This window comes from Leopardus geoffroyi, chromosome A1, assembly GCF_018350155.1.
Source record: "Leopardus geoffroyi isolate Oge1 chromosome A1, O.geoffroyi_Oge1_pat1.0, whole genome shotgun sequence".
NCBI lineage: Eukaryota > Metazoa > Chordata > Mammalia > Carnivora > Felidae > Leopardus > Leopardus geoffroyi.
This window is the reverse complement of record NC_059326.1, coordinates 18,175,087-18,194,180: the sequence shown is the minus strand read 5'-3', so window position 1 is coordinate 18,194,180 and position 19,094 is coordinate 18,175,087. Positions and strand designations below refer to the sequence as shown.

Genomic DNA, 19,094 nt, shown 5'->3' with positions numbered 1-19,094 from the left:
TCAGTCCTGGCTCAGCATCTAGGTAGCTGTGTGGCCTTGGAGAATTTATCTGAAGTTCCTGGTGTTGATTTTGTCCTCTCTAAACATGACAGGGTTGGATTAGGTACTCTCCCAGGTGCCTCCCCGGAGATTTTGATTATCTGTGTCAGGTGCGTTGGTACTAACTTCATGAGATAAGCCAAAATGAGACTCCTTACCTACACAGGAAAATGAAGGGGAAAAAAAAATCCAAGTCCTTGTATTTGTTTCCCTAATGAAATTAAAAATGATCAGAAAATAAAGTCCATTGCAATTTATCCACACCACTTTATTAATGACCTAGATGTAGCAGGAGCACAGAATTCAGAGCTATGCACAATCCCAGACATCTAGAAAGCATACAGTAAATGTTTCCTGGAGGATATCCTGCTCGAGGTGCCGACAAAGTGGCATAACCCAGTGGCAAGAGCCCCAAATTTATAAAACTGAGCCTCAAGTCTCTGCCCCACCTACCCGTCGTTCCATGCTTTAGAACTAGCCATTAGCCTTTTCCAAGCCTCGGTTTCCTCAACTGCAAAATGGGACAAACATTGGCAGTTCAAATTTGGGGGGAGAAACAAATGATATAACGTATAGGAAAATGATTAACAATGTATAGAATACTTGGAAATATTCTGGCACCTAATCAAAGGTACGTTACATAGGCCTTAGGCGGTAAGTTAAGGAAGTTGGTCTCTGTGGTCTGTGATGTGCCTTCCAGCTTTGAACATCCTTTACTCCGTGACTTGGCTGGGCTTCTGCCCCAGGCTGCAGATGTAACTGACACCTGCTGGGTCTGGAAATTTGGAGAGAGAGGCTGGGAGGTTCCTGTAACTTCACCCCTGGACCTGCCTTGCATGATGTGGCTCCTCCTTCAGAGACATCAATGGGCCTATCGATTCATCTTGTTAACCTTTAACTGCTGCTAAGACATTCCACCCTGGGGCTGCCTGTGCTGTTATCATCAAAAACACTCTAGACCCAAAAGGCAAGCCGCTTGCCCTTATATCAGTGTTTATGCTTGTAATCTAAAGGAGGAGAAAAACATGTCGGTAGTCGGTTGGAAAAGAAGTCAAGTAATGCACTTTTCCGCTTCGATTGAGTATTTCTTGCTTTGGTTTTCCCATTTACTGAAAATGAGTGAATTGCTAGTAGGAATATCCTAAACTCACAATGAAAAGGTTGCGAGAAATGACTGTTGTAAGAGTCACCTGAAAATCTAAGCTACATATTGTGAAAGTGGGTTTATTGTTGTGAAGTGTAAGGGAAGCGTCTTTACCAGAAGGATGTGGGCTCACAGCTCTTTCACCTTCGGAAGACCTGGGCTCTCCTCCAGCCCGGCTGTCAAGACACCTCGGAGTGCTCCCTGGACTGTGAGCGTGCCCACAGAGCAGGTTGTTGCACAGAAGGTGTGAAAGAGGGCAATTCTCCAGGCTTTAAGAAATGAAGAATAAAAGCGCAGAGGAATTGATCAAGGAACAAAAACCTCAGTTTTACGATGAAAACATCTTTCGAGGTTTGTGATACTCATTTTTGTATTTTGGGATCAGTTTTTACTCACTGTTCTCTCTCGCTTATCCCAAAATGACTGTCAATGTGATTATTCATCACCCATGCGTCTGCGTATCACCAGTATGGCAAGGGGTGTCTTTGCTATTTTTAGACACGATGGTTATACAAGCAAAAAGGGCACATTCCTCTCCCATTCTGCGGAATACCGGCCACCCCCTGGCATGGGGACCGTTCTGAAGCAGCCTTTTCCTTCTGGCTATACAAAGGCTTTCTTTGACAGGGGAGTGTGCAGTGGGTTGAGGGAAAGTGGAGAATAAAGGAAAGATATTTCCAGATTTGAACGTGAACAAAAGTTACTGCTGACAGCCGAGTTCACTAATGGTCAGAACTGAGAAACGCAGGCAGCCATGGCATGACTGGGGGCTGGGGACCAGCACTCTCTGCAGGCAGGGACAACGTCTCTGACCACTCACAAGGGTGGGATGGAGTTTGAAAAAATCCCAGAGGGCAGAATTGATCTTTGGGGATTTGCCAGCCTTTGGTTTAAAGGCTTAGTAAATATTTTGGTAGGGAAGGGATCATAACACGGGGTTCTAATTAGCACGAGCAAGCTTTTCCCTCGCCCTTGGTGGTGGTGATCAGGGATACCTGGCTTTGGGGGCTCCCTGCTAACCCGCTGCCTCACCTTACCTTCCCGTCCCCCCCCCCCCCCACCCTCAGAAGTTATCTTAAGAACCTGAACTACCTCAACCTGGAGGCAGGGCTGAAAAGAGGTCACCAATGCCTTTGCCCGTGACCTACTTGCACCCTCGACCTTCAGAGATGAGAACCCGATAAGCCGCCCACACCCAGTGGCCTAGGATTCACTGGGCTGTCATTTTGGCTGGGAGACAGGACAGCTTCTGGCAAACTTAATAAGCAGATTTTCTCAGTGATAGGAAAATTCTTGCTTCAGGCAGGCAGCTCTATTTCCCGTGGTTAAAGTATTCAGCCTAGAGAAGATAGCAGAAGTCACCTGACCTGGCGTGAAATATAAACAAAAGTTGTCTCTTTCTTTAGTTTCCCCCTCCCACCTTTTTTAAAGCTTCCATTTTCTTCTGGGAGGTGGGCTTTATCTTTACTAGGCCGGGCTCACGTAAGATAAGTTGGAATTAGGAAACTGGTACAATACTTAACCTGCTTCTAGACAGCAGCCAGCATCAGCATCAAGCAGAGCATTGAAGTGCTTTAATCGCTTGAACAACACTGAGTGCTTCTCCTGTTACTGTCACTCTTATGATCTCTATGCATGTTACCAGTGGCAGGGAAGGGACGTTGTCAAACTCTCAGAGGGCAGAGGGCAGAGGGCAGTAAATGGAACCTAAGTAAAAACTAGTTCACACGCTAGCGTCTGCTCCCCAGACGTCTCCAATCTCTTAAGTCTGAGGAAAACCCAGGCTGCCGGGCTAAGCGAATGCCCCTTCACCTCCGACGGTCACAAAAATCGGATACTTCTGCTCTTCTACTCCCTTCTACTTCCCAGTCTGGAAATGTCACTTACAAAGGGGGGACTCCCAGTGCGCCTGGGGGGCTCAGTCGGTTGAGCGTCTCCGACTTTGGCTCAGGTCATGATCTCGCAGTCCGTGAGTTCGAGCCCTGCGTCGGGCTCTGTGCAGACAGCTCGGAGCCTGGAGCCCGCTTCGGATTCTGGGTCTCCCTCTCTCTCTCTGGCCCTGTCCAGCTTGCACTCTGTCTTTCCCTCTCTCAAAAATAAACATAAAATTTTTTTTTTTTTTTTTTTTTTTTTACAAAGGGGGGACTCCTGGCCCAACAGGTACACTGCCTCCCCGGCCACTGTGGCTCTAAAAGGTAACGGGTTCGAAAGTGATTGTCAAAGTTTAAGATGCACAAAGTCTGAAGTCTGCAGAAGCGTATTTTTCAGTTTTGCTACAAAAAGGATAAATCTCAAAAGAGCTCTTTTCTTGTAACAGTCCAAGTAAACAAATGTCGCAGGCATTTTTACAATTTAGCAAGTCTGCATTTCATCAATTTGCTGGGAAATTAAACAATATACCTATTAAAACTCATTAAAAAAAAACTGGGAACTCTAATTCTGACTTTTATTTATAACTCAAGTTCAGTGAGTTGGCACCAATGTTCTAGAGAGACAGAGTATGACTCTGAGTCAAGACCAAATTGATCCCAGCTTTCTCAATTTGCGAACTTCCTTTTTGTTTTCTGTTGCTTCTACAGCCGCTGTGATGCTGTTCCATTATGAGGCGGCCGGTCCCATATGAACCATTCTTGCCCTGGACAGACTAGGAAAGGGAAGCGACAACATCCAGCCGTCCGAAATCAGTCTTGGAGTGAATTGGGCCGGGCCCCCGTTTCAGCAACGAATGTTAACACGCGATCAAAATCGTCACACTTTGTTACCAGTGGGGATGGGGACAGTCATGAAGAGCCCAAAGGCCATTTTACTAAGCCCATCAGCTGGGTAGTGACTTTTGCAAATCAGCTCTTGGTACCTTCATTTTGATTCTCCTTAGATGCAGAAGCAAAAACCACAAACCACAGTAGAAATGCTTTAGGCTTTGTAACATGAGAAGCTAGAACATACATACTGACTCTACTCCTTACTGTAAATATATGATTTTGACAAATTACTTCGGTTTTTGAAGAACAAACCTCAGTTTCTTCCTATGTAACAGGGATGCAATAATATCACATTACATATGTTAGGGTGTTGCCTTGGGGATTCAAAACATTATTAAATGCCTAATGTAGAGCTTCGCACATAGCACGTCCCAAAGAAAGCGAGCCGCCATTGTTACTTTGTCAAGTGCTTTTTCTGTCTCAGTTGAGATGATCGTGTGGGCAGTTTTTCCTTCGTTTTGTTGATGCGGTGTCCTACAGTGATTCATTCTTGTACGTAGAATCATCCTTGCGTTCCAGGAGTAAAACCCACTTGGCCATGGCGTATAGTCTTTTAATATACTACTGTTGAGCTCAGTTTCCTAGTATTTTGTTGAGTATTTTTGCATCCATCTTCATAAAAGGATATTGATTCTACAGTTTCTTTTCTTGTAACCTCTTTGCTGCGTCTGCTATCAGGGTAATGATGGCTTTATAGCATGAATTAGGAAATGTTATCGCCTTCAATTTTGGGGAAGAGTTGGAAATTCGTGTTATTTATTTATTTATTTTTAATGTTGGCAGACTTCTTCGGTGAAAGCATCTAGCCCATGACTTCTCTTTGTTGGGAGGCTTTGAATATCGATTAGTCTCCTTCCAAGTTGTAAATCTATTCATATTTTCTATTTGGTAGACTCAGTTTGGGTAGATGTGCATTTCTAGGAATTTGTCCATTTTGTTCAGTTTATCCAGTTTGTTGGCATACAGATGTTCATAACATTCTCTTTGATGTCTGCTTTTAGTTATCGGAGCCTTTGCTCTTTTTCCTTCACTTATCTAGCTACAGGTTTGTCAATGTTGTTGATTGTTGCAAAGAACCAATTTCGGTTTTACTGTTTTTTTCTATATTGTTTTTCTATTCTCTATTTTGCTCTGCTCCAATTTTGCTTCCTTCCCTCCTTTTGTTAGCTTTGGGTTTAGTCTGCTTTCTCTTTTTCTAGTTCCATAAAGAGTAAGTCTAGGTTACTGGTCTGAGCTGTTTCTCTTTTTTAAATGCAGGCATTTAAGCTACAAATGTCCCTCTTAGCACTGCTTGTCTGTATCCCATCAGTTTTTGTGTGCTGTGTTTTTAGTTTCCTTTCTATTTGTCTCAAGGTATTTTCTAATCTCCCCGTGATTTCTTCTTTGATTCATTGGTTACTTAAGAGTATGTTGTTTAATTTCCGCATATTTGTGGGTTTTCCAGTTTTCCTTCTGTTACTGATTTCTGGTTTCATTCCATTGTGATCAGAAGAGAAACGTCATACGATTTCAATCTTCTACAATGCATTTACGATTTGTTCTGTGGTCTAACATACAGTCTACTCTGGGGAGTGTTTCACGTCCGATTGAGAAACCTGTGTATTCTGCTATTGTTGGGTAGAGTGTTTTGAATATGTCTGATAGATCCAGCCGGTCTGTAGTGCTGTTCAAGTCCACAGTTGCCTTTTTGATTTTTCTGGCTGGTTGTTCTGGTCATCTTTGAAAGTCTCCTACTATTATCTTAGAGCTGTTCTCCTTTAAATTCTGCTAATGTTGCTTGATATATTTTAGAGCTCTGATAGTATGTATATCATATATTTTTATAATTTTGATCTCTTCTTGGTGAAGTGACTCTTTCATCGATATATACCCTTGTCTCTTGTAATATTTTTTTACTCAAAGTCTGTCTGGTTTAATATTAGGATAGCCACCCCAGCTCTCTTTTGGTTATTAATTGCATGTACTATCTTTTGTGTCATTTAACTTCCAACCTAAATCTGAATTTAGAGCTAAAGTAAGTCTCATGTCCACAGCATATTGTTCAGTTTTTAAAAATCTATCCTGCCAACCAATGCCTTTTGATTGGAGTGTTTAGTCCATTTGCGTTTGAAGTAATCATTGCTAAGGAAGGACCTTCTTTTGCCACTTTGTTGTTTTCCGTATGTCTTATATCCTTTTCTGTCCCTTATTTCCTCCATTACTGCCTCTTTTTGTGTTTACTTTTTGTAGTGATATGTTTTGATTCCCTTTTCATTTCCTTCCATGTATATTCTATAGATGTTTTCTTTATTGTTACCATGGTGATTACATATAATCTTTTAAAGTTATAACAATCTAATTTGAATTGATACAAACTTAATTTCAGTTGCATAAAAAACCCTTCTCCTATAATAGTTCCATCACTCTTGTGTTATTGCTGTCACAAATTACATCTTTACACATTATATACCCGTTTACATAGATTTATAATTATGTTCTATGCATTTGTCTCACATACCCTGAAGTAGAGTTAAATTCAAAGTAGAGTTAAATCCAAAATTATAGAGGATTAAAATTTTTCAGCCTCACCCCTTGATTTCAGGAAAGGGAAATGGGCTGGAGGTTGAATGAATGTCCAATGATTTCGTCAATCATGCCTATGTAAATGAAACCTCCACAAAAACCCAAAGGATGGATTCAGAGAACTTCTGGGTTAGTGACGTTGTGGAGGTGTCTAGAGAGGATGGAATGGGTCCTATGCATCTTCCATTTGGCTGTTCTTGAGTTTTATCTTTTTATAATAAACCAATAATCTAGAAAGTAAAATGTGTCTCTAAGTTCTTTTAGCCACAGTAACAACTTAATGAAACCCAAGGAGGGGGTCATGGGAACATCTGATCTCTAGCCAGTCCATCAGAAGCATAGGTGACAACCTGGACTTGGGAATGACAGCTGAAGTAGGGGAGTCCAAAGGGGGGCAGTTTTGCAGGACTGAGCCTTTAACACATTGGACCTGACAGTCTTAGAATTGAATTCATTGCTTGGTAGCATTTGCAAAAAATAATCTTCCAAGAAAGACTTCCTTTAACATTCTCTGTAGAACAAGTTTTGTAGGAATGAACTCTCTCAGCTTTTGTTTTTCTGGAAAGTCTTAATTTCTCTATCACTTTTGAAGGATAGTTTCTGGATAGAGAATTCTCATTTTAGGTTTTTTGTTTTTTTTTGTTTTTTCCCCAGCATATATTAAATATATCATCCCACTGCTTTCTGGTCTGCAAGAGTGCTGCTGAGAAACTGGAGAATAATCTATTAAGGATCATTTGTCTATGATGAGTTGCTTCACTCTTGTTGATTTCAAGATTCCCTTTGACTTTGGCTTTTGACAGTTTGAGTATGTGTCTTGATGTGAATCTCTTTTGGTTATCCTAAAGTTCGTTGAGCTTCTTGGATTTGTATATTCATGTATTTCATGAAATTCAGGATGTTTTCAGCCGTTATTTCCTCAAATAAGTCTCTGCTACTTTCTTTCTCTTCTGGGATTCCCATAATTTATATATAGACATATTCTTTTTGCTTGTTTATTGCACTTCACTTTATTTTGCTTCGCAGATACCGCACTTTTTATAAATCAAAGGTTTGTGGCAACCCTGCATTGAGCAAGTCTATTGGCACCATTTTCCTGATAGTATTTACATACCTCGTGTCTCTGTCACATTTTGATGATTCTCACACTTTCGGTAATTCAAACTTTTTCATTATTATTATATTTGTTATGATGATCTGCAATCAGTAATCTGTGATGTTACTATTTGTGAGTTTTTTTTTTTTGTTTGTTTTTTTTTAATTTTTTTTTTCAACGTTTATTCATTTTTGGGACAGAGAGAGACAGAGCATGAACGGGGGAGGGGCAGAGAGAGAGGGAGACACAGAATCGGAAACAGGCTCCAGGCTCTGAGCCATCAGCCCAGAGCCCGACGCGGGGCTCGAACTCACGGACCGCGAGATCGTGACCTGGCTGAAGTCGGACGCTTAACCGACTGCGCCACCCAGGCGCCCCAACTATTTGTGAGTTTTGACGTGCCACACCACATGTGTGTGTTCTGACTACAGATAAGGTAGAAACAGCAAGAGAACTAGAATTAGAAGTAGAACCTGAAGATGTGACTGCATTGCTGCAATCTCATAATAAAACTTTAGCAAATGAGGAGGTGCTTCTCATGGCCACTCAAAGAAAATGGCTTCTTGGGATGGAATCTATTCCTGGTGAGATGCCGTGAAGACTGTTAAAATGACAACAAAAGTTTTAGAATTTTACACCAATTTATTTGGCAAAGCAGTGGCAGGACTTGAGGGGAATGACTCCAATTTTGAAAAAAGTTCTGATGTGAGCAAAATGCTATTAAACAACATTGCGTGCTACAGAGAAATCATTCATGAAGAGTCAATTAATGGCCAACTTCATTGTTGCTTGATTTTCAGGAGTTTTCACAGCCATTCTGACCTTCAGCAACCACCACCCTGATCAGCCAGCAGCCATGAACATCAAGGTAAGACCCCCTATCAGCAAAAATATTACTACTTGCTAAAAACTCAAGTGATGGTTTATTTTTAGAAATAAAGTATTTTTAATTAATCTTTAAATTTTTATTTATTGATTGATTTATTGAGAGAAAGAGAGAGAGAGAGCACATGCGCAGGAGGGTCAGAAGGAAGGAGAGACAGAATTCCAAGCAGTCTCCGCACCGTCAGCAGCAGAACCCGATGCAGGGCTTGAACTCATGAACTGCAAGATCGTGACCTGAGCCGAGATCAACAGTCAGATGCTTAACCAAGTGCGTTACCCAGGTGCCCCATAAATAAAGTATTTTTTAACTTAGGTATGTCTATTGTTTTTTGTAGACATAGTGCTATTGCATCCTTAATACACTACAGTGTAGTGTAAACGTAACCTTTATATACATTGGGAAACCAAAAACATTCATTTGACTTGCTTTATTGGAATATCCATTTTTTTGCTGTGGTCTGGAGCTGAACTCACCATATCCTAGAGATATTGCCAATATTGGTCTTCTTTTTTTTTTTTTTTTTAATTTTTTTTAATGTTTATTTATTTTTGAGACAGAGACAGAGCATGAACGGGGGAAGGTCAGAGAGAGAGACACACAGAATCCGAAACAGGCTCCAGGCTCTGAGCTGTCAGCACAGAGCCTGACGCGGGGCTCGAACTCACGGACCGCGAGATCGTGACCTGAGCTGAAGTCGGCCGCTCAACCGACTGAGCCATCCAGGCGCCCCACCGATATTGGTCTTCTTGATGGCATCCCGTAAGTTCCTTAGATTGAGTTCGCTTTCTTTATCTTTTTCTTTTGCACCCCAGACTTGAGAATTTCAGATGTCCTATTTTCAAATTCTGTTGTGTTTTTTTTTTTTTCTCTTGCCTGCCCATCTCTGCTGTTGCAACCCACTGGTGGAATTTCCATTTTAGTTATTGCACTTTTTCACTTTAGAATTTCTGTTTATTTCCCTTTTATAAGTCTTATATCTTTGTTGATATTCTCATCATTTTAATATATTATGTTCCTGATTTCCTTTAGTTCTTTGTCCATGTTTTCCCCTAGCTTTTTTTTAAAATTTTTTTTTAACATTTTATTTATTTTTGAGACAGAGAGAGACAGAGCATGAACGAGGGAGGGGCAGAGAGAGAGGGAGACACAGAATCGGAAGCAGGCTCCAGGCTCCGAGCCATCAGCCCAGAGCCCGACGCGGGGCTCGAATTCACGGACCGCAAGATCGTGACCTGAGCTGAAGTCGGACGCTCAACCGACTGAGCCACCCAGGCGCCCCTTCCCCTAGCTTTTTGAGCATATTTTAAAAAGTTGTTTTAGGGGGCACTTGGGTAGCTCAGTCGATTAAGCATCTGACTCTTGATATAGGCTCAGGTCATGATCTCATCATTGTTCATGGGATCGAGCCCCGTGTCGGACTCTGCACTGACAGCAGGGTCCCTCCTGCTCACACATGCTCTTCTCTAAATAAATATATAAATAAATAAGTTGTTTTAGTCGTTGTTTAGTAAGTCCATTGTCAGCTTTCTTGGGAACAGATTCTGTTAAATTAAAGGAATTTGTCCCTTCAATAAGCCGTATTTTCCTGGGTTTGTTGTTGTCGTCCTCATTGAAAGTTGGGTGTTACGTTATTATAACATGGTGATTCTGGAAATCAGATTTCTCCCCTTCCCTGGAGCTTGCTTTTTTTGATTACTAGAAATTGTGATCGCCACATTTGTTTTGTGACTTTTCCAGACTATTTTTGCAAAGTCTATTCCTTGCCGTATGTGTTCATTGAAGTCTCTGTTACTTTAGTCTGTGTTGAGCTAACAAAGTTTGATAGAGATTTTCTTGAATACCAAGAGCTGAAAGAGACAAAAACACTGAGATAGAGATAGAGATAGAGATAGAGATAGAGATAGAGAGATGATAGAGAAAGAGATAGATAGAGATAAAGATAGAGATAGAGATGATAGAGGTGATAGAGATAGAGATGGAGATAGAAATAGAGGTAGAGATAGAAGTACCTGTGGGGGGGTGGGGGGTTGAGGGGGCACTCCCCGCTCACGGCCTTGGCAGATGGGCTCTATGCAGGGTTACCGTTCCCTCGGTTAGTCTTGCTCTGAACCTAGGGTTCAGCTTAGGTGAAAGTTCAAAGTCTTCTCAGACTTTTGTGAGCATATGTCTTACCTGGGTAGGCATGGGGCTTTCTAGATTCCCTTATAGAAATAACTGCTTTTGAATCTCTTGGTTTCCCAGAGAGTCTTACCCCGCTCTGTCCTCCAGGCCTTAGATGGTCTCTTGTATGTCTCCGGTGGGAATCTGTTATGTCAGGTGTGTACAGGTGTGTTTTCCCTGGTTGCTTTTATGAGCAAAGCCTGCAGCTCTTCTGGCCTGTGTTCTGAGTTAGGCGAGAAAGAGAGAGCAAGTCAGTCCTTCAGGAATCCCCAGCCGAGTTAGAACAGATGTACGCAGTCATTTGCAGATAAGGTCTGCTCTCTCCCTCTGATTTAAAGAGTAGAACTGGGACCTGAATTTGCCACCACTTGAATCTAAGGCTGTTGCCATTTGGGCGAGGGTTTTTTGAGTGTTTTTTTTTCCCCATGATTGTACGGAAGAATATGAGCTTGGAGCTTCGGAGCCCAACATCTCCCTGATGTCCCATCACTATAATTTTCTGCCGATTTACTGCATGCCAAAACTGCACTGAGAAGGTTATTTTCTCTCTGCCCTCCCGATACACCCCCACCTTTCCCTGTCCTCGTCTGTGTCCGGCAGGCTGATCTGCACAAACCGTATCAATGAGCTCCCAGCCCCAATGGGAGGAAAGGGAGGCGATGCATTTAATTCCCTTTCTGCAGTGGACACAATTTGGCCACATCTTTCCATCCAGTGTCACAGCTCTCCTCCAGTGACCCTCTCCCAATAGCCACCAACCCTGAGATCTGTAACTGGCACATTTCCCTTCAGACCTGGGCGTGATGAAGTGCTTACCAATCGCCATCACCTTCTGCTCTCGTAGTCCCAAGGTCCTTCACCATCCCTTGTGCATGTCCCTAGATCGTTCCACACCTTTGTAACTTATTCTTTTACGAACATTCCTCACTTACTCAGTTTGGGAGTGCCATCTGTTTCCTGCTGGAACTCCAAGGGACACACTGCACCGTTGGCTGCTATTTCTCTTTTAGAGAAATGCTTCTGATTTTGGAGAAATGTGCTCAGATACCAGCAGATTCTGGAAGGTACTTTGGGTCAAAAGATAAGAATTCACTTTCCTGAACAAATGTGTAATATTCAGGAGAACGATACTCAGCTTGGGGTTCAGAAAATGTGTCTTATTAAACACACAGCCTTGGTCCTGTAATCTGAGATGTGAAAACAAACTTATGGTCCCATTTCTACAAGGCAAGGGCCCTAAAAGAAGACCGCCCTCCTTTGCGGGTGGGCGAAGCCATCTGCTGTCATGGAATCCTGTCCCAGGAGCCAGATCGCCCCACCTTCCCCCAAACTGACAAGTGCCGAGCTGCAAGTGCGAAGGGAGATTGTCTCCCGTGTCTAGAAAAGAGCTACGTATGAGGCAAGATCAATTACATTAATTGCTTCTTCTCTGACTCATTCTCCTCACTGTTGACAGGCCTTTCTTAAGCACAGACCCAGTGAAGCCATTTTCTCTGCCAGAAGGCTCCAGTGGGTCTTGGACCACGGGACAAAGAATGACAAATGCTCAGCATGTGGGTGGCCGCTCCCACTCCTGGCTTGCAGGGCACACTTGTTCAATAAAGCTGCTTTCAGCAGGGGAAACTTTCCAGCGTGGCTCTCCAGGTAGCCAAAACTTAGGCTGCTTTTCATTTCTAAGGTAAATGTATTGCCCCGCCTTGTCCTGGAAGATAAAATATATTCTAAATTCAGAAGCACAGCACTGCACAAGCTGGCCCCAGTCTTCCATTCTAGAGCCTTAGCATTTTTCCTCTTACCCTTTTGTGCCAAACCATTAGCCTTTTTTGCACTGTTCATAGCATATATGGGGTGTTGGAAATATCTGTCTGTCTAATATTGATACGGTCCTATAAATTGAGTTTTTCTTTAAACACACAAACATACACACAGAATTCAAGTCTGAGCCAAATACATTTAGAATATTGCAATAGCACCAGATAATGCTACAAAAATTAGTTTGTAGCATTTGCCCCTACATTTATTTATGTATCTTTAAAGGGTGGAAAAAGCTTATTAGATGAAAAATTGGGAAATACATTCCTTATGGAGCAAAAGCAACATGTGCCAGCCCAGCGTGCTTGTCACTGACTCTTTCAAGCAGGTGGCCTGATGGCCTTGGCCTCCTCCCTGTAGAGCGGTCAACACGTTCACACGTGAGGTCAAATCTTTTCTTAGCTGTACTTCAGCCGTCCAGACTGGAGCTCATTGTTTCTGAGACAAGCCCCAAAGCAAATAACAAATTCCTGCTGTTCTCCCAAGTTGTCTCAATTTTACCTCTCCTCGGAAAAGCCGATGACATCATTTATCTGCTGACTTTTTTAAGGCGTGAGCTTATTTAACACCCATTTACTGAATTCACATTAGAATTTCAGCTTCAGTTTCTTAAATAGAAGAGGAAAACAAAAGCAGGATCTTTACAATTGGAGTTAAAATTTTTATTTGTGTTAAGCATAAGAGACTCTTAAAAACTGAGAACAAACTGAGGGTTGATGGGGGGTGGGAGGGAGGGGAGGGTGGGTGATGGGTATTGAGGAGGGCACCTTTTGGGATGAGCACTGGGTGTTGTATGGAAACCAATTTGACAATAAATTTCATATACTGAAAAATAAAATAAATAAATAAAAAAGCACCTCCAAAAAAATTTTTTATTTGTGTTTACAGAAAAGAAATCAATTCTAAAGATAGACAACGATGAGCAACTACTTATCTGTGCGATGGAGATCATGGCAGGTGGATGTTCAAATGATTTTCATGCTACCATTGTTCACTGGGAGACAGTGCTGTGTGTCAGGACCAGGCTGAAAGCTGGGGAAGAGGCAGAGGTCAGAGGAGGCCACGGCACATCCTCTCAGAGCACACAGGCCTGTGGGGACAGGCGACATGCGCACAAATTGCTGCCACCCGATTAATTTTAAACTTCAGTCTTCAGATAATATTTTCAAGCTCCCTTTAGTGAGCACTTTGCGATGGGCAGGCATTGTTTTACCTATGTCACTCAATTCTCATGGCAATTCTATAGTGTAGGTATTATTCTTTCCACTTCAGAGGTGATGAAAACTACGCTCATAAAATCTGGATAATGTGAAGTTCAATTAGCTAATAAACCCATGCCGATAAGGAGCCAGAAATTAATGATTAAAGTTATATATTTTTTTGACAAACTCTGAAAACGCTGAAACATAGGAACACAGCCAAGGTTACAAATGATCCTAAAACCAAATTGTCAGCTCCTGGATAATTCAAGATATTCCAAATATGTGGTCATCGGTAGTTGACAACCCAAAAGATATCTATCTATATCTATATCTATATCTATATCTATATCTATATCTATCTATATCTATCTATCTATCTATCTATCTATTTTTTTTGGTTCAGAGTAATGTCTTTACCCAAATGTTTTTTAAACAAATAAACCCACTGGAAAATATTTTCGAAGTCTTTTTTTAAGGCAGCAAAAATAAATTTAGACACGGCAAAAAATAATTGTCAATTTTGATCTCAGCAGAAGATTTATCTTCACAAATAACCCAGGGTGGTATGTGGATGTGTGGCCAAAAGTGATAAGATTATAAAATATCAGCGAGAAACAGTCACAATAGTGGAGTCTGGGAGTGCAGATATTTTAGATTTGGCATATTTGGAATAGCTTTATTATTATTATTGTTGTAACATATTCTGAAAGTGGAAACAGTGGGCGAGGACAGGATAATCCCATCGCTATGATGGCCTTTGGTTTCTCCATCACTTCCACGATGGGCACAAACTGTTTTCCAGTTACTTGCATTAAGACATTACAACTGTTAGAATTTGGAGAAATATGCCTCTCTTTCCGCGAAACTTCTCTGGGTGCCATAGAATGGGTTTTCTTGAGATCCTTTCACATACTAGGGACTGGGGTTAGGTACGGAGTGGCACAGGGCTTGAGTCTTATACACAGTCTCGTTTGCACAGAGGCCAGAAGTAAGTAGAGTCGAAAAGAACTGGTGAACAAAACCTGCACTGGCTTCCAGCAGCTCCCTGCAGAGGCGCCCTGCACAAATGCCAAAAAGCAGAGTGGAGACCGACTGGAAGATGGCTCGAGAGTTCCTTGATTTTCTCCCATCAGGGAAACGGCAATAAAGCTGGAAGCCACGGGCCAGAAGGCCCTGCAAAATGTCTGGGGAGAAGCAGATAATGAGGGGAACTTGACTTGCACATATTAATTCAATCCGCAGAAACTGGAGGTTTTAGTCCAGGGTTCCAGACCTACCGGAAAGAGCAATCTCTGTGAGCAGGTGTGTGCCTGTGCTTGTGAGCCTGGAGGGGCAGTGGGGGGGGGGGGGGGAGAAGAACCTGGAAGGTGGGGTTCCAGTTTCTCCAGTGGCATAATGTAGTGTGTAAGCAAACTTGCTTCAGAAGTAGGCGTTGCAGATGCAAATACAAAAACTCTTAAACTAAGGGGGTGGGAGGGAGGGAAGCAATTGGTAGTTGTAATCTTTTTTTTAATTTTTTTTTTCAACGTTTATTTATTTTTGGGACAGAGAGAGACAGAGCATGAACGGGGGAGGGGCAGAGAGAGAGGGAGACACAGAATCGGAAACAGGCTCCAGGCTCTGAGCCATCAGCCCAGAGCCCGACGCGGGGCTCGAACTCACGGACCGCGAGATCGTGACCTGGCTGAAGTTGGACGCTTAACCAACTGCGCCACCCAGGCGCCCCGGTAGTTGTAATCTTGAAACAGGATTTATTTAACAGGATTTACCCAGTTTGTGTACGTATATATGTGGCCCATAGTGCAAAGAGACTAGAACATCAACTGGAAGCAAATTCAAAAATTCGAGTTCTACCACCAGCTGCGTGGCCAGGAGCATTTTGCTTCACTTTTGTCAGCCTCAGTTTCCTCATCTGTAAAACAGAGATAGTCAACAGATGTAGTTTAGGGGCGCCTGGTGGCTCAGTCGGCTAAATGTCTGGCTCTTGGTTTTGGCCCAGGTCATGATCTCTTGGTTTCCTGAGTTCAAGCCCGGGGTCAGTCTCTGTGTTGGCAGCACAGAGCCTGCTTGGGATTTTCTCTCTCTTTGCCCCTCCCCTCCTTGCGCGGCTCTCGGTCTCTCTCAAAATAAATAAACTTAGGGGCGCCTGGGTGGCGCAGTCGGTTGAGCCTCCGACTTCAGCCAGGTCACGATCTCGCGGTCCGTGAGTTCAAGCCCCGCGTCGGGCTCTGGGCTGATGGCTCAGAGCCTGGAGCCTGTTTCCGATTCTGTGTCTCCCTCTCTCTCTGCCCCTCCCCCGTTCATGCTCTGTCTCTCTCTGTCCCAAAAATAAATAAACGTTGGAAAAAAACAAAACAAAACAAAATAAATAAACTTAAAAAAAAAAAAAAGAATCCAGTTACAGATTTCTCGTAAGGACTGGAAGAAGAGATCAACATTGCCCAGTACTTAGTATTTCATCTCACTATATATTATAATGATCATCAAAGATCTACTTTGCGTATTTAAATAATAAAATTTGCCCTTAACTGTACATGATTTGCCAAAACGTCATTGTCTCTCTGTCTTTTTCTCCATTCCCTCCCTAGCTATTTCCTAGCATTGAAAAATTTACGTGGAAAGTCAAGAGCGTCTCATTTCCTGGAACTAAAGAAAGTACGTCCCCTACTAGGTTCCTGCTCACACCGTCTCAGAAGACCCTCTCCTGAAATCCCACCAGACCTTCTCCCAGGATGACCTAAATGCAGACGGTCAGCTGGTACTCCAGGTTCCAATCAGGGAAAACAACCGTACAACCTTCTACGGTAGCTTCTAGAAGGCAGCCAGTCTCCTTACGAGCTTCTCTTTCACAACGCCTAGAACCCAGCTCTCGTGGCGACTGTGAGTGTCGGTGAAGAGGGCCGGCAGCCGGGGAGGAAGGCGGGCTGGTGACAGCATTCTTCACCTGTGTGGTCAGAGTTCTTCCTGATCTGTGCAATCGCTTCTTGATGTTCCAGACGCAGGCCAGGAAGGCAAAAAGGAAGTGCAAGACACCATCGCACCTAGATTCCAGAAAGCTTTCGCTCCGTTTGGATCAACTTGAGAGGATGCGCTAATAAACAGGGTTTCCAGAGATCCTGGGAAGCAGCCCGGAGACCGGAGCCGGGGCACCTGGCGGGAGCTTCAGCGCGCCTTCCTCCCTGGAACAGCGCTGTCACTTGGCACCGTTGTCCTGGCAAGTCAGCCCCGTTCACAGTCCCTCTGATTGGTCAGCCCTGTCCTTCCAGATACGCCTTTCTGACATCTTGCCTCCACGGTGCTGCCTTGCCAGAGGGGGGGTTCTCACCTGGGCCGTCACAGGGTCCAGCCTCCAATCAGGATGCTCCCCAGGTATTTCCAAATCACCAGGAGGAACGTGGGCTGTGCTCCGGGCTGATTCCTCCCACCCTCCCTCCTGTTCTTTCCTCTCTCCCTTCCTGTCTTCCTTCCTTTCCCCTGTCCTTTCTACCTTCCTGCCCCTTATTTATTGACTTCCTGCTATATGCGGGGCACTAAGAGTTTGTTAATTACCTGGGGGTTAGGCTGAGCTCTTAGATTTGAAGATGAGGGAAACAGTGTTGAAAGCACCTAAAGGAGAAGAAAATTTATGGGGTGTGTGTTGCATAAATGCCCTTCGCTAATCAGAAAGATTGTGAAATGATTTGGACTTGAATAAGTCGACGAAGGGGGCAGAGGGGCAAACGGCAAAGCTCGGAGACAGTAGGTGCAGAAAGAGTGATAGCGCAAAAATAAATCCGCAGTGCCTATCAAATGAATTTGCGCAGTGCTCCTCCTGTTCATCCCGACCTGGGCCGGCGGCAAGGGGAACCGAGAGAAAAGTGGAAAAGATGCTCTGGGGAGGCGTCTTGCTTCGGAGCTGCTGACCGATACACTACGCGTGGATTCCCCGGGGATTTCCAGGCAGGTGGCTGTGGAACAGGCAGAGGTTTAGTGGTTTCCCAGGAAGGAATAAATTTCCTGCAGTGAATCACCCTGTGTCAAGGAGGATTTTTGTGACATCAGCTCCAAGCAGATCATCGAGGCTTTCCCACTCAAGAGGGCATTGGAGCATAACACCACCATGGCCCACACTTTATTTTTTCTTTCTTGTATTTTCCAAAGGGCCATTTGGACCAAAAGTGGCCTGTGGCCCCTGGAAACTCTGAGTAACGGCTTGGCATCTTAGGAATCTGTCTGTCGTGCTTTGTGGAAGAGTCTGGAAAGGTCTAGTTCTGTCTGGAAAACAAAACTCACGGTTGTTAACGTGAAAGTGTAACCCTGCTTCTTCCTTTTCTTCTAATAAATGCTGCAAACTTGAAATAAAATGAATTAGACCCCTTGGATATCCAGATATATCACTTAAAATCACTTTGCTTCTAGTGATCTAATTATATCAACTTTGGATTTTGGATGCACAGTTGCAACGCTGTGCAAGTGTTTTCAAATCCTCAATATTTTCCTTTTTTATTCCCACTTTTATTTTTTTCAGCGAAGGCTAACGTCTTCCAGCCCCAGGCTTGTGGGCCCAAGTTCATCTCCGTGACTGACCCCGTAATATTTACTTACATCGTTCATAAAAATACCCTGCATGCCAAAAGCTGCTAGCTGCAGGAAAATGATAAAATATAAAAATATTTAATCAGCCAGTGGGAATTCCCTTCCGCATTAATCAAAGGCTCTCTCAGAGGGCTCGCTGTGACCTTGGAAGGCCAGCAGCCCCAAGCCACACTGAAGGATACCAGCAGGAGGGAAGGCCTGCTGGGAATCCACTCATCGGGGGCCCTTCATGTCTTCTGGAAAACACAGCCCGAAAAGAGGTTTTGGCTTCACTGTCAAGGAGCTCAGTGGCAGGTGTGTTGAGGCTCCGTGTGGCTTTTCCATCGGGGTTTTTGTACCGTGTCGTGTCTCCTCCAGGGCCATCCCACCTGTGACACCTAGCCTGTTCCTCTCTCTCCCTACCTGCGGGGCTCAATCTGTTTCTCTCAAAGGGGCACTGTGAAGGCTTTCTTTTTCCTTTTTGATTTTTTTCTAGCTTTACTGAGATAGAGTCGGCGTATAATACTGTGTAACTGTAAGGAGTGCCCATGCGATGATTTGATACACATACGTGTTGTGGAATGTTTACCACAATCAGGTTAGTTAACACACCCTTCAGCTCAAGTATGTGGAGGGTTTTTTACTTTCGTTAAGTTTATTTATGTTGAGAGAGAGCGCACAGGGGAGGGGCAGAGAGTGAGGGGGAGAGAGAGAGAGTCGCAAATGGGCTTCGTGCTGTCAGTGTGGAACCCGGTTGAGGCTCCGACTCCTGACCTGCCAGATCGTGGCCTGAGTCGAAGCCAAGAGCGGGACGCTTCACGGACTGAGCCACCCAGGCGCCCCTGTGCAGGTTTTCTAGGAAAGCGTTGCGAGGCAA

General features: G+C 43.6%; 2 long non-coding RNA genes across 3 annotated transcripts; one reads left to right on the top strand and one right to left on the bottom strand.

Annotated features, from left to right (window-relative positions):
- Positions 1-286: 286 nt before the first annotated feature.
- LOC123596401 lies at positions 287-11,570 on the bottom strand. Its single transcript, XR_006711670.1, has 3 exons — positions 11,466-11,570; positions 10,741-10,872; positions 287-1,452 (listed from the first exon to the last, which is right to left on the bottom strand). It is a non-coding gene; the product is annotated as an uncharacterized LOC123596401 (long non-coding RNA).
- A 2,456-nt stretch (positions 11,571-14,026) lies between these two features.
- On the top strand, positions 14,027-18,024 carry LOC123596390. 2 transcript variants are annotated; one of them, XR_006711669.1, is made up of 3 exons: positions 14,032-14,965; positions 16,252-16,543; positions 16,660-18,024. It is a non-coding gene; the product is annotated as an uncharacterized LOC123596390 (long non-coding RNA). The 2 variants fall into 2 exon arrangements; XR_006711668.1 differs by having other exon boundaries at positions 14,027-14,965; positions 16,252-18,024.
- Positions 18,025-19,094: the final 1,070 nt, after the last annotated feature.